This window comes from Petaurus breviceps, unplaced genomic scaffold (assembly GCF_028583685.1).
Source record: "Petaurus breviceps papuanus isolate PSGF00001 unplaced genomic scaffold, PetGlider_PUasm1.0 78, whole genome shotgun sequence".
NCBI classification, from domain to species: domain Eukaryota; kingdom Metazoa; phylum Chordata; class Mammalia; order Diprotodontia; family Petauridae; genus Petaurus; species Petaurus breviceps.
The window spans coordinates 5280420-5295022 of NW_027186502.1; positions in this window are offsets into that span (position 1 = coordinate 5280420).

The following is a 14603-nucleotide window of genomic DNA, read 5'->3' on the forward strand; positions in this document are numbered from 1 at the left end:
GACAGAGAGGGAGGGGGAGAGAGAGAGAGAGAGAGAGAGAGAGAGAGAGAGAGAGAGAGAGAGAGAGAGAGAGAGAGAGAGAGAGAGAGAGAGGTGATTGTAGAAGCAATGTGGCAGGGGAATTGTAAGGTGATAGAATTAAGAGTGAAAGTAGAGAAATATACATTTATTAATTAAATCAGTTGATAAATGTTTTCAAGCACTTGGTATATTCCAGGTATGGAGCTAGGTCCATGGGTCATAGGGCTGAAAGTTAAAAACACATTCCTTTTTCTCAAGGATCTCCCAGTGTAATGGGAACAGCAAGACATAAATAGTTACAAAATATCATCAGCAGGTGAAGTACTAGCACTTGGAGGAAGCAGGAGATGACTCTTACAGGAGATGGGGTTTGGGTTGAGTTGCCCAGGGAAACATGGAGGCTGAGGTGAGGAGGCAGAACATTCCAAGAATTAAGAACAACCAGTACAAAGTCATGGAGATGGGAGATAGAGTGTTGTGTTCAGGAAACAACTGGGAAGCAGTGCACTGGTATCATAGAGTGAGTGAAGGGAGTCAAGTGTACAAGAAAGAGCTAAGTTTTGAAGAATTTTAAATATCAAATGGGATTTTATATAAATTCTACTATCTTTGAATCTTAACTCCCGGTATCATAAGCATAATATCATTATTTTGAATGGAATTTCTTCTTTGATCTCTTTCTCCTGGCTTGTGTTAATATACAGAATGTCTGAGGACTATAGGTGGTTTGTTTTCTGATCTGATACTTTAATGAATCTATTAATTATTTTGATTATATTTTCTTTAAATTGCTGGGATTGAGTTATTATTTTATCCTCTTTGCTTGTGCTTATTCCCTCCATTTTTTGTTTGACTTTACATTTCTAGCACTAGTTCAAATCATAGGGGAAATAATGGGAATCTTTGTTTACCCCAATTTAGTGAGAAAGGTAAATATTCATTTCTTGAATTTCATATAGCTATAGCTTATGAGGTGGCTGTGGACACTACATGGGGAAGCAAAATGAGACAGATTCTGATGTTCTCAAGAAACAAACAGATAAACTTGTGTGAGCATATAAAATATTCAGATTGTTATTAAGCATCTGTCAAGATTATACTCTGGTCTATAGCATCAAGTCAGGGTTTGATACATGGGTTTTGTTTATAAAACCAAGAACTCAAGCTCATTTGCATAGGAATCTCATCATTATTAGAGACTGAATACTAAATGATTCTCACCTGTGTGAGGAGTAGTGTTGGTAAGAACTTGGGAAAAGAGAGCTTCTAGTCTGCTTGCTTCCAGCTTTGAAAGAAGTCATGCAGTTCCAGACTCTCATTAGGAAGAGGAACCAAAAGAGAGAGAGAGAGAGACTCTTTGGGAAGAAGCCAACATACAGCTTACTATAGTAGAAACTTTGGGAAATTTCCACGTGGGCAAGATCTGGGACTCTCTTGGTTGAACTATATCATATTTTGCTCCCAGTGGGAGAGCTTATTAACTCTGTATTGTCTTATACATTCCCATTTGTACAATTTCTCTGATCTCTATTTGCTATCTCATCTTGGATAAATAGTTTATTTGCTAGTTGCTAAGTGTTGTCTTTGTGAAACTGGAATTTGATGGGAATCAAGCCTTGGATATATAGCTTGGGGCACTTTTCCCCCATTAAGTGATAATAATCAGGAATACAGATTGAACCTTGAAATTATTTCCTCTAGATTACCAATACTTAGGGGACCACATAGGTGCAGTTCTAGCCCAGTACCCTTTCTCTGATGAGAACAAAGTGGCAAAGTTCTTGGCTCCTATCTTCTCCTTCTCTCTTGGAAGAAGGGTGGAGGAGATTCCAGATATCATTATTCCCTTTGAGCCACATCCAGATAGACCCATATGAATACATATAACCTACATGAGTAGCAACACACAAACACAGCCTTAATTTATATAGCACCTTGAGGTTATGGAATGTTTTCCTCACAATAATCCACAATAATAAAAGTATTGTCCTCATTTTATTGATTAGGAAACTGAGATTCCAAGAAGTTAAGTGATCTGCCAAGTGTCAGAAGTAGAAGTCAATCCTGTCTTCTGACCCTAAAACCATTGATCTACTACACATTATTTATCCATTAAGTAGGAAATAAACAAATAATGTTGAGAACATAAATGAATGTAAACTTTCTGGAATAAGAGGAATATTTCTTTCCTTCTTACTCTGGTTCTTCATTTCTTGAATTTCATATAGAGAGTATTAATTCAAGTTAGTATCTTGCATAATGCCTTACTTCTAATTTGAATGGAAAAATACAGGAAATAATTTCTCATAATTCCAAATTTTTATGTTTATTTATAATTCTCAATTATATTTATACAATTCAAATCATTTTATATTTTCAGTATCTCAAGATATTCAACAGAACACAAAATGAAATAGAAAGATAACAATATAACAATAGTACCTTCTACAGGATAACTTGATAAATAAACTTATTTTTCAATAGCAAAACTTCTACTATATTTTTTTCAGTATAAATTTGAATGGGGATTTTAATTTCTCCTAGATATTCCTTCATCTTATCAATGGGGTGACTCAGATACTCAGAATTCTCAGACAAGAATGTAAGTAGCCCATTCTACTCATAATCAGTCCTCATCTGTGATAATATGATCAACTTAGTTTTCTGGGTCATTTCTGCTCTGCAAGGACAAGCATCATCTACCTTAAAATCTCCCCTCCCCCCTTCACCAGTAACATAAATACAAAACAGGCCATTCAAAGGAGATATCCAAGATATGAAGGAATTAGCTGATTCCTGGGATCGTAACTTGAGAGCTAGAAGGGTCATTGAGGCCAATCTCATAATTTTATAGATGAGTAAACAGGACCCTGTATGTTAAGCAACTTTCCCAGGGTTACAGATAAAATATTAAGCAAGATTAAAATTCAGGTCTGAGTCCAAGTCAGAATTATATAGACTGCTACATTGCCTCTCCAGAATCTCAAGATTCTGTAAGTGTATTCAAGCCACAAAACAATGTAACACCAATGTTTTGCAACAAGCCTTCTCCACATTGCTCTCTGATATTCATTCTTGAAGGCTGAAACTCTGTATACTGAATGGTTACTCTCCTGTTTCTTTTGGCATTTTGCTCTTTCCTTACTGAATGGTGGACTTCATGTGCATCTTGTCCAGTGTTTTCATTTCAGAGTCTTTCATTTCTCTATTGTATGTTCTAATAGGTTATTGATGATACTGTGAGTAATTTTTGGAAGAGCTAAATTTTGTGAACAACTGCCTCTATGTTTCATGTCACATTTCCCATGGAGAGGTTGGTTGCCACCATGTTTCATGGAGATTGAAAGTTTCCAATGTTATAATATTTTCTGTCAAACTTTTTGATGAAACAGTTTTAGAGGCTTTGAAATTCTCAATTCTTTTTCAAAATAAACAATTTAATACCTGCCAATCTTACAAGAATAAAAATGTGTTTATGCTTGTAAAACATTTTAAGATCTTTAGATAAAAAGAACCAATTGAAATGAGTATTTATGTTCTGAGTATATTTGAAGGTCATATATCCAACTGATTTTGTAATGTGGTTGAATTCTCTGCTTCTCACAAGTAAAATCCTTTTTGCTTTTAATTCTTTCCTTCTTCTTTTATGCACATATGGTATCTCACCTCTGTCTTATATTTATTGAAAAATCAAATGTTAGCTCCCCTTTTTCTTGCCAAAGTATGGCATAATACCTTCAAAACAGATGGAGTTTATCAACAGCTCTCAACTTTCCTTGGGGATTTAGGAATCTATCTGACATTAGGCACTATATTTATTTTATTCTTCACTTCCAAAATTTCTTAAATCCAGAATGGCAAAATGAATGTGATAAACAATGCAATAAATACTGTTGAACATAATCCTCCCTGTTCAAGTTCTATGAGAGAACCTAGACCATAGTTATACAAAAGAAGAAGCAATAATGATTTTTAATCTGTATGGTTGGAAGAAGTAATAATGAAATAGCTTATGTTTATATAGGGATTTAATTTTATAAGGGATTTTACATACATTATCTGATTTGATCCTTAAAACAATCCTATGAGGTGAGGGCTGTTATCTCCATTTTACAGATGAGAAAACGACGGCTCAGAGAATCTCAGCTAGTGTCTATATCTGAAGGGAATTCCAACCCAAGTCTTCCTAATTTGAAGTCCAGCACTCAGACTTTCTGCCTTAAAAAAAGACAAGATTCCAAAGGCTTGCTGTTAACTACAAATACACAAGTACACTCAGGCACTGGAAGAGAGGATTCAACTGAAAGGTGATATATCAGTGCAATCACATCTAAGAAGCCATCTGGCTTACATAAGATCATCCTTTTTATTGTCAAGGGAGAGTAAGGAAACTTGGAAATTTCTATCTGTAAATCAGGCATCTTTTAGTTGGTACATCAAGAAGTATTTATTAATCAATTGCTATGTACCAGGCATAGTACTAAGCACTAAAGATACAAAGAAAGGTAAAAACATGGTCCCTACCTCAAGGAGTTCACAGTTTAATGGAGAAGACTACATATAAATAACTATGTATTTACCAGATTTTATATATGTGAACACACACACACGCACGAACACATATATACACATACTTTATATGTATGTATACATACATAGAAATTCATCTCAAAGTGAAGGAATTGGGGTATTAGAGAAAGGGATCAAGGAAGGCATCCTGTGGAAGCTGGGATGCAATTGGGGCAGCTAGGTGGCACAGTAAATAGAGCACTGGCCCTGGAGTAAGGAGGACCTGAGCTCAAATCTGGCCTCAGACACTTAACACCTACTAGCAGTGTGACCTTGGGCAAGTCACTTAACTCCAATTGCCCTGCCTTCCCCCTCCAAACAGAAAAAAAAGAAGATGGGACGCAAGATGAGTCATAAAAGAAGACAGGGTAGGTAGAAATAAGAAGTGAGAAAGGAGAGCATCCCAAGCATGGGGGAATAGCCAATGCAAAGACACAGAGTTAGGAAATGGAGTGTCATGTGTGAGGAATAGCAAATAGATCAGTATAGCTGGATTGCAGATTTGTGGAGGAAAAGGCCAGGTTCTCAAGGAATTTAAATGCTTTGTGTGTATGAGGTACACACACAGACACAGACACACACACACATACATACACACATATATATATATATACTCATAATACACATATACACAAGCATTTATATATAATATATTCTTTATACACATATATAAATGTATGTGTATGTATGTGCTTAATAAATATTTATACATGTGTATACATGTATAGAGAGATAGATATCAATTGCCTTTGGTGGGGGAACTGATGAGTGTCTAAAACAAATTATTAAGTAAACATTTTGTAATTCCCTATGAACAACAGACATAATCCCCTTATACTAGGTGTCTATTATTTATAGAGTGAGTTGAAATTCAGATGAATGCCCTGAAAAAACATTATCTGAGAACATTTGACAATATTTTCTAAAATGAATTTATCTCCAAATGTTTACATATTCTTACGAAAGATCATATAAAATAGAGAAGATACCTTTTACAACTATTAATAGGGGAAGAGGGATCAAAACAAAGACAAATCATAGCTCCAGGAGACTAATGAGGAATGATGCTTCACATTCCTTGGAAGACAGGTGATGGATTCTGGATATAGAAAGAGATTTACGTTTTCAGATCCATTGAGTTGGTCTTTTTCCCTAAGTTTATTTGTTAAAATAGGGGAGCTTTGTCATTTGTAAAGAGGGTTATGGGGGAAAACTAGGGAGTTTTAATAGACAAGAAAGTAATTTTTTTTCTAAATTCATAAAAGAAAGTAAAAGGAAATTCAGAATGATCCATGGATAAGCAGAGCAATGTTGGTAGTACTCTGTTATATACAATTCATGTTTTTTACAAAGAAAGAATTTGTATATGGTAGAGATTCACTATTTGTATATAATCATGTTTTTTATTCATCATATATGGAAATATTTACATTTGTTGATGTTTGCCAAGTTCATGATGAAAAAGAACATTTAGAGAAAAAAAGAGACCAGAGACAATAGAATTTAGGTAGACATGGGACAAAAAAATCCCAGGATAAAAATTCCAGGAAAGAAAATAATTCTGTATTAACTTCATCCACAAACCCTAGAAAAAAATGATATGATCACAAGAACTTTGACAGTATATGTAAAGCTTAAAACAAAGTGGAGGAATATGCATAGAGTTAAATAGATTGCTAAGAACCATGTTGTGAAACCTTGGTAGAGAAATAGATACCTGGGGAGGAGAGGGTTGGAGGGGGGGGGAAGATCGGTGGAAATGAAACTGAAAGAAAAAGGATATGAAAAATGTTAGAACCCTTGAGATACTACTATAAAAACAATGACCTTTAAAACAAAGTATGGAAAAAATATTTGTTAGTTTCTTTTATAAAGCACTGCATTACCAGATGAGCACAGTAAAACAAACTAAATACGATTCTCCAAATTTCCTTCCCCCCCTGCCACCCAACCCTACTTGGAAGACAAGCAGTTCAGTATAGGTTGTACATGTGCGGTTATACAAGTACATGTTGTACTAATGCAAAACAATAACATAGTAGATACATTGTAAAAGACTGACTATATTTCCCTCCCTCCTATCCCACCTCCCACTTGTTCTGTTCTCTACTTTGATGCTGTCCCTTTTCAAAAGTGGGTGCTTCCAACTTCCCTCCCCCCCAGCCTGCCCTCCCTTCCATCATCCCCCCTCTCATTCCTTTCCCCCCCCCTATTCTCCTGGAGGGTGAGATCCCCTATTTAGTGTGTATTTCCCTACCTCCTCAAGCCAGATTCAATGGTAATAAGGTTGACCCATTCCCTTTTGCCTTCCTCTTCTTCCCCTCCATTGTAACCATTTTCCCTTGCCTCTTCTATATGAGATAGTTTGCCCCAATCTGTCTCTCCCCATCTCCTCTCATTATATTCCTCTCACCTCTTAATTTCACCTTTTAAGTATCATCCCTTCCTGTTAAATTGGTCCTGTGCCCTCTATCTATGTATACCTGTAAACATATATACACACATTCACATATGTATTCATATGCCCATATACCCTCATATATAGACATATATATATATATATATATATATATATATATATATATATATATATATATATATATTTCTAATCCCTTCAACTACTGAGAAAAGTTTCATAAGTTACAATTATTGTTTTTCCATGTAGGAATGTTAATAGTTCAACTTTGATAAGTTCCTTATGATTTCTTTTCCCTGTTTACCTTCTCATGCTTCTCTTACTTCTTGTATCTGAATGTCAAATTTTCTATTCAACTCTGGTTTTTTCAGCAAGAATTCTTGAAAGTCCTCTATTCCACTGATGACCATATTTTCCCCTGAAACATGATACTCAGTTTTGCTGGGTAGGTAACTCTTAGTTTTAATTCCAGCTCCTTGACCTCTGGAATATCACATTGCAAGCCCTTTGATCCCTCAGTGTAGAAGCTGCCAGATCCTGGGTTATCCTGATTGTGTTTCCACAATATTCAAATTGTTTCTTCCTGGCTGCTTGTAATATTCTCTCCTTAATCTGGGAATTCCAGAACCTGGCTATAATATTCCTAGGAGTTTTCTTTTTGGGATCTTTTTCAGGAGGTGATCGGTGAATTCTTTCAACCTCTATTTTGCCCTCTGGTACTAAAACATCAGGGCAATTTTCTTTGAGAACTTCCTGGAGGATGCTTTCTAGGTTCTTACTTTGGTCATGGCTTTCAGGTAGTCCAATAATTTTAAATTATCTCTCCTGGATCTATTTTCCAGGTCAGTGGTTTTTCCCATGAGATATTTTACATTGCCTTCTATTCTTTCATTTGTTTGGATCTGTTTAACAGCATCTTGATTTCTCATAAAGTCATTAGCTTCCATTTGCTCCAATCTAATTCTGAAGCAATGATTCTCCTCAGTGAGCTTTTGAGATTCTTCTTCCATCTGGCAAATTTGACTTTTTAAGGCATTCTTCTCCTCATTGCCTTTTTGAGCCTCCTTTGCCATTTGAGTCAGTCTGTTTTTTAAGGTATTATTTTCTTCAGTCAGGCTGTTGACTCTCATTTCATAATTTTCTTGCATTGTTCTCATTTCTCTTTCCAATTTTTCCTCCACTTCTCTTATCTGTTTCTTAAGGTCCTCTATGGCCTGTAACCAGCTTGTAGCTTCCTTTGAAGCTTTTGGTGCAGGAGTTCTGACTTCACTGTTTTCCTCCTGTTCCATGCCTTGCTCCTTCTTGTCCCCAAAATAGGAGTGTAATGTTGGAATCTTTTGTCTTCTTTGTTCCATTTGCCTGCTCATTTTGCTACTCAATTATTTGACTTTTGGGCTCTTTGCCACAGTAGGACTCTGCCACAAGCGAGGGGAGTTTTCTTCCCAAACGCTGGGGTTTTCTCAGCTGCTGGAGGTATTAGATGGGTGCCCTCTCTGAGGTCTCCACAAGCTCTGGCAAGCTGGACACACACCCCAGGACCTCCACCCTAGACTGCAATCCAGATCCAAGCAGGTTATAGCAAGAGCGACTACCCCTCAGACTGGTGTTTGGTCCCCCTACACTCTGCAGGCCAGGAGCTGAACATGCTATGTGGTGCTGGCAGGCTATGCCAGCGTCTCAGTGGTTTCTCGCCCTGGGGGTAAAAGCCATGCACTCCTACTTACTGGTCCCAAAGTCCATACTGCACTGACCTCTCACTTTGTCCTTCGCATCTGTGTGTTGATAAATCTGGAAACGGCCACAGCTGCTGCTGATCTGGAGTCCCTCTGGCAGGCGACTGGTCAGGCCGGCCTTGGAGCTAAAGCCTTGGCGTGGGGCTGGGTACGGCTCCCAGAGCACTGCGTTGGCCAAATCCTGCTGGCCTGCCAGGCTGTCCTCAGTGGGAGGTTAGCTTCTTTGTGTCATTTTGTGGGTTCTGCAGCTCCAAAGTTTGTTTAGAGTCCCCTTTTTACATGGATTGGGGAAGGTGGAAGCCGGAGCTGAGGGAAGGTCATGCTTCTACTCTGCTATCTTGGCTCTGCCCCCAGTCTCTAATCTATTACTCTTTATATACTGCTGTAGAGATATCAGAAGGGGAAAGAGAAAAGTGAATTAAGTCAAGCAAGGAATAATACTAGTCTCATATGAATCAGACATGGGAAAGTTAAAATAAAAAAAAATGAATGAATCACAATGGTAGAAATACAGTGAAGTTTGGGGTGGGGGGAGGGGGCAGAGCCAAGATTGTGGAGTTAAAGCAAAAACTTGGTGTGAGATCCAGCTCCAACCATTTTCAATATTTGTAAAAAAAAAAAAGTGACTCTAAACACATTTTAAAGCTACAGAACCCACAAAGTGACAGAAACAAATCTCCCACTGAAGGCAGACTGGAAGGCTATCAAGGTCTATCCACAGCTGCTTGGAGCTGAGTGCAGACCCCAATGAGCCACAGTTCTGGTCTCAGGGCGGCCCAGACTGGCCAGAGCAGACTTCAGGAGAGTGAATCACTGGCAGCTGGGGTGGTTTCCAGACTTCTCAACTAATAAATGCCAAGGAGAGGATAAAAGGTCATTGGGAACTCTGTTAGAAGGGTGAAGGAAGAGCACAGTCTGGCCCCTGCCCCTGGGGTGAGAGGTGGTGGAGCTGAGGTGGCTGCAGCTGCTGTCACATGGCTGCTTCTGGAGCTCCTGGCCTGAAGATTGTAGGGGGACCAAGCAACCATTCAGAGGGTAATCACTCTTGCTTTGAGCTGCTCAGATCTGGATAATGGTCTTGGGTGGTAGTCCTGGGGTGTGTGGACAGTGTGCCAGAGCTTGTGGGGGCTATAGAGAAAATGCCCAACTAATAGCTCCAGCAGCTGTGGGATTTGGGACAAAGCAATTTGGGACAAAGCTCTTTCCATTCTGTAAGCAGAGTTCTACTGTGGCAAAGAGCTCAAAAGTCAAGTAACTGGCAAGATGAGAAAGCAAAGAAAGCACAGTCAGGCCATATAATCCTTTTTTGGGGGACAAAAAGGATCAAAGCATGGAACTGGAGGAGGACAAGGAAGTCAGAACTCCGACATGAAAAGCTTCCAAGAAACATATGAATTGGTCACAGGTCCTTGAAGGAGCTCAAGAAGGATTTTTGAACAGCAAGTAAGAGGAGTGGAGGAAAAATTGGGAAGGGAAATGAGAATGATGCAAGAAAGTCATGAAAAGTGAGTCAACAACCTGCTAAAGGAGACCCCCCCCCAAAAAGTACTGAAGAAAATAACTCCTTAAAAAGTAGATTCACTCAAATGGCAAAAGAGGCCCAAAATGCCAATGAGAAGAAGAATGTCTTAAAAAGCTGATTTTGCCAGATGGAAAAGGAATTTCAAAAGCTCACTGAAGAGAATAATTCCTTCAAAATTAGATTGAAGCAATTGAAAGCTAATGACTTTATAAGAAATCAAGATTCTATAAAACAGATCCAAATAAATGAAAAAAAAAATAGAAGGCAATGTGAAATATCTCATTAGAAAAACCATTGACCTGGAAAACAGATCCAGGGGAGATAATTTGAAAATTATTAGATTACCTGAAAGCCATGATCAAAAAAAGAGCCAAGAAACCATCTTTCAAGAAATTATCAAGCAAAATTGCCCTGATATTCTAGAATCAGAGGGCAAAATAGAAATTGAAAGAATTCACATATCTCCTCTTGAAAAAGACCCAAAAAAGAACACTCCTGGGAATATTATAGCCAAATGCCAGAGTTCCCAGGTCAAGGAAAAAATACTGCAAGCAGTCAGGAAGAAACAATTTGAGTATTGTGGTAACACAATCAAGATAACACAAGACCTAGCAGCTTCTACATTAAGGGATCAAAGAGCTTGGAATATGATATTCCAGAGGTCAAAGGAACTAGAATTAAAACCAAGAGTCACCTCCCCAGCAAAACTGAAAATAATGCTTCAGGATTGAAAATATGGTCATTCAATGAAATACAGGATTTTCAATATTCTTGATGAAAAAAAAAAGAGCTGAACAGAAAATTTGACTTTCAAATACAAGAAGCAAGAGAAGCATGAGAAAGTAAATAGGAAAAAGAAATCATAAGGAACTTATTGAAACCGAACTATTTACATTCCTACATGGAAAAATGGTAATTGTTACTCATGAGACTTTTCTCAATATGAGGATAGTTGAAGGGAATATATATGTATATACATGTATACATATATATGTATGTATAGGAGGGTGTGTGTGTATATACATATATATGAGTGTGTGCATATATGTGTACATGTATACATAGAGGGCACAGGATGATTTGAATATGAAGGGATGGTATCTAAAAAATTAAAATCAAGAGGTTAGAGAGGAATATATTGGGAGAAGGAGAAAGGGAGAGATAGATTAGGGTAAATTATTCCATATAAAAGAGGCAAGAGAACACAGTTACAACAGAGGGGAAGAGCAGAAAGATGAAAGGGAATGGGTCAACCTTATTCTTATTGAATTTGGCTTAAGGAGGGAATAACATGCACATTCAATTGGGTATCTTACCCTACAGGAAAGTAGGGGGGAAGGGGATAAGAGGGGGGAAGACAGAAGGAAGGGCAGATTGGGGGAGAGGGTAGTTAGAAGCAAACATTTTTGAAAAGGGACAGCATAAAATAGAAAATAGAATAAGGGGAGGGCGGGATAGGATGTAGGGAAATACAGTTAGTCTTTCACAATATAACTACTATGGAAATGTTTTGCTTAAGTACACATGTACAACCTATGTTGAATTGCTTCTCTTCCCAGTGGGGGTGGGTGAAGAGGAAAGAAGGGAAAAACTGTGGAACACAAAGTTTCAAAAACAAATGTTAAAAAATTGTTTTTTTACATGCAACTTGGGAAATAAGATATACAGGCATAGTATAGAAATCCATCTTGCCCTACTAGAAATTTAGGGGGACCATGGAGGAGGATAAAAGAGAGAACGGATTGGGGGAAGGGTTATTCAGTAGGCTCACTATTTTGGGGTGGGGGTAGGGGCAAGACAGGGAGACAAATTTGTAACTCAAAATCTTGTGGAAATGAATGTTGAAAACTAAAAATAAATAAAGTGGAAAAAAAGAAATACAGTGAAGTGAAGGAGTGGACTGAGGAAGGAGAGAAAAGAGCTTAATAAAAGGGAGTAGGGTCAGAGAGAGATAGCCTCAAACAAAATGAAGATGGGGTGGGGAAGAGGAGAACTATACTAACAGTACTGGATGAAAGAAAACACAAACATTCATAAATGTGAACTGAAAAGGATGGATTCATGGAATGGAGGGAGACAGGATGGATGAGAAAGCAAAAAAAACAAATCTTTGATTGAAAGGAACATACTTAAGACAAAAAGTGAGTTGCCAAAGGATAGATACTATGGTCTTATTCTCTTAGAAGTGTCTCCTGTTATGTGTCTCTGGTATGATTAAAGTTTAAACAATACCCCGTTGCAGTTAGAACTCTATCTCAAGCTTGCTGATGTGGCATAATTACAATTCCACCTTTCTCATTCGAAGTATCCCTCCTAGCTAATTTGTAGAGACCCCAGGTCTGGTCCATCATCCCTGACCCCATCATCCCACCAGTGATGTGACAGCTGCCCTGGCAGACCCTTTGCCTGAGAACTTCAGGTCCAATGTCCTCTAGGCATTCTGGGCCTTCAACCAGAGAATACATACCATGAATCACCCATACCACCACTCAACTTGTTGCCTTATTGGGTAGGAGGGGCCATATGTGACTAAGCCTGACTGTATGTATCCATACTCTCCTATGCTGCCCCTGAATGTGAATATCAACGAATTCTTCTAACTATCTAACAATGTAACAATTCCAACTATTCTAACTATGAACTATTCTTGCCTTCCAAGTTTCACTGCATGACAATCACCTGAACTCAATCTTAAATTTTCATGATAAACTGGTACTAGAAGTGGATTTGTCTGACATGCTGGCACAATGTTTTGGAGGAAAAATTTCCTGGAGATAAGGGACCTGAGGTCTGTCAAGGTTTGGAAAAGCATCAGACAAGGACAACAACTAGAGGTTGGTGAATCCCTGGTGGAGATAATTATCTAAGCAATGAACAGAGGAGAAAATACACTCCCTTATTAGCAAGAGTGGTTGGCCTAGAAGAACTGATTACAGACCCATTGTCAAATAATACCAAGGCCATTCCAATGTCACTAGCTGTGTGCCATTCACCTTAAATTTGCATGACACTAAGATTGATAGATATTCAAAATAAAGCTAGATTTTGAATTTACTATGCCCCACCAGAACCCAAAAAACATAAGTAACAATCAATCTCCGTCAAAATAAGAGCAAAAATATAATTGAGAGCCAAGGGGGCATGCTTTAAAACCACTATAGATAATTAAATAATAAGAACATTGATCTAGTGGTATCTATAGTATATAATTACATAAAGAAAAACTTAATAGAATCACTAAATTCTAAATTATTAAAAGACTAAGGTAGTAAATAATTGTTGGAGACTTTCAATATCCTCTTTCAGACTTATACAAATCTAGCAGAAGATATGTCTAGAATTAGATTATATTAGAAAACCATAGATATTTGTTTTAATTAAATTGAATAAAAATCTATTATGATAAATGTGTGTATAATTTAAAGTACTTTGCATAACACCTTTTTTTTAATGCTTTATTAACTTCTGATTTACATCGTTCGTTTCCGTCAGATTTTGAGTTACAAATTTTCTCCCCAGTTTTCCCCCACCCATCTCCCCGAAACCGCAGTCCCACAGAATATCCCCACCTCTGATCTGCTCTCTCCCATATTTTCTCCCATACCCGTTTCAACTTTTCCAGTAGGGCACGGTGGATCTCTATATTTCCCAATTACATGTAAAACAATATTGATAGTATATATATATATATATATTTAAACATTTGATTTTAAAACTTTGAATTCCAGATTCATTCCCTTCCTCCCTTATCACCCACCCTTACTGGGAAGATAAGCAGTTCAGTATAGGTTGTACATGTGTGGCTAATACAAAACAATAACATAGCAGATATATTGTAAAAGACTGACTATATTTCCCTCCCTCCTATCCCACATCCCACTTGTTCTATTCTCTACTTTGATCCTGTCCCTTTTCAAAAGTGGGTGCTTCCAACTTCCCTCCCCCCCAGCCTGCCCTCCCTTCCATCATCCCCCCTCACATACCCTCCCTCCCCCATTCTCCTGCAGGGTGAGATCCCCTATTTAGTGTGTATTTCCCTCCCTCCTCAAGCCAGATTCAATAGGAATAAGGTTGACCCATTCCCTTTTGCCTTCCTATTCTTCCCCTCCATTGTAACCATTTTCCCTTGCCTCTTCTGTATGAGATAGTTGCCCCATTCTGTCTCTCCCCATCTCCTCTCATTATATCCATCTCACCTCTTAATTTCACCTTTTAAGTGTCATCCCTTCCTATTAAATTGGTCCCGTGCCCTCTATCTATGTATACCGTAAACATATATACACACATTCACATATGTATTCATATGCCTGCATACCCTCATATAAAGACATATATATATATA